General features: G+C 38.9%; 1 long non-coding RNA gene across 1 annotated transcript in view; it reads left to right on the top strand.

The window, feature by feature from the left end:
• The window catches only part of LOC121812593, a 29,732-nt gene extending 29,518 nt beyond the window's left edge, over positions 1 to 214 (top strand). Inside the window, exon 3 of the long non-coding RNA XR_006053175.1 lies at positions 142 to 214. This is a non-coding gene — a long non-coding RNA (uncharacterized LOC121812593). The remainder of the gene's footprint in view (positions 1 to 141) is intronic.
• Positions 215 to 697: the final 483 nt, after the last annotated feature.

The raw sequence follows: 697 nt of genomic DNA, 5'->3' as shown, positions 1-697 counted from the left end.
ACTGAGTCAAACGCCTTCTCGGCATCTAAGCTTAACACTAAGGTCTCTAATTTTTGTTTGTCAACTTGCCGCAATATGTGCAAAACCTTTCTGATGTTGTCCTGGGCCTGTCTATGTTTAATAAAACTCCCGGACGGACAGGAGATGGACTATGAGGCCTGGAGTGAAGAGGGGAAACCACTGTGCCCGCAACCCAAGATGAAGTGTGGAGCCCTACAGGTGAGAGGAGGGAGTCTGAGTGTCTGGGAGGCACATGATTGCGCGGAGAGACACAATTTTATTTGCTACTAAAGTAGTGTGTTTATTGTGCTTACCGGAGTTTGGTTGTTTCCTACTTATTTTGTGTCTCGTAAAAACGTAAAATTAATCCCTAAATGATAAGAAACTACAATATTGATAAAACTGATTAAGATGCAAAATAAAAACACACCTTACTAATTATACTCATCTCTTTTCAGCAACACTAACAAAGTTCATTTCGACTCAGTTGTTGTTTTTTGTTTTGTTTTGACATGATGATATTTGTGTGCACATGTATCTGTTTAAATGTTGGCTAGACAGAAGAAGTGTAGGACGTTCAGTTAGGTCCATAAGTATTTGGGCCACTTTAGTTTGCTTGAATTTTACTCTCTGGTGTGTATTTGTATTTTTATTTCTCTCTTATGTGGCTGGTGAAACAATGTAAACAACAACAACA

This window comes from Haplochromis burtoni, unplaced genomic scaffold, assembly GCF_018398535.1.
Source record: "Haplochromis burtoni strain Fernald_Lab_line unplaced genomic scaffold, NCSU_Asbu1 Contig_676, whole genome shotgun sequence".
Classification (NCBI taxonomy): Eukaryota; Metazoa; Chordata; class Actinopteri; order Cichliformes; family Cichlidae; genus Haplochromis; species Haplochromis burtoni.
Note: the sequence above shows the minus strand (reverse complement) of the source record. Positions and strands in the feature narration are given on the sequence as shown.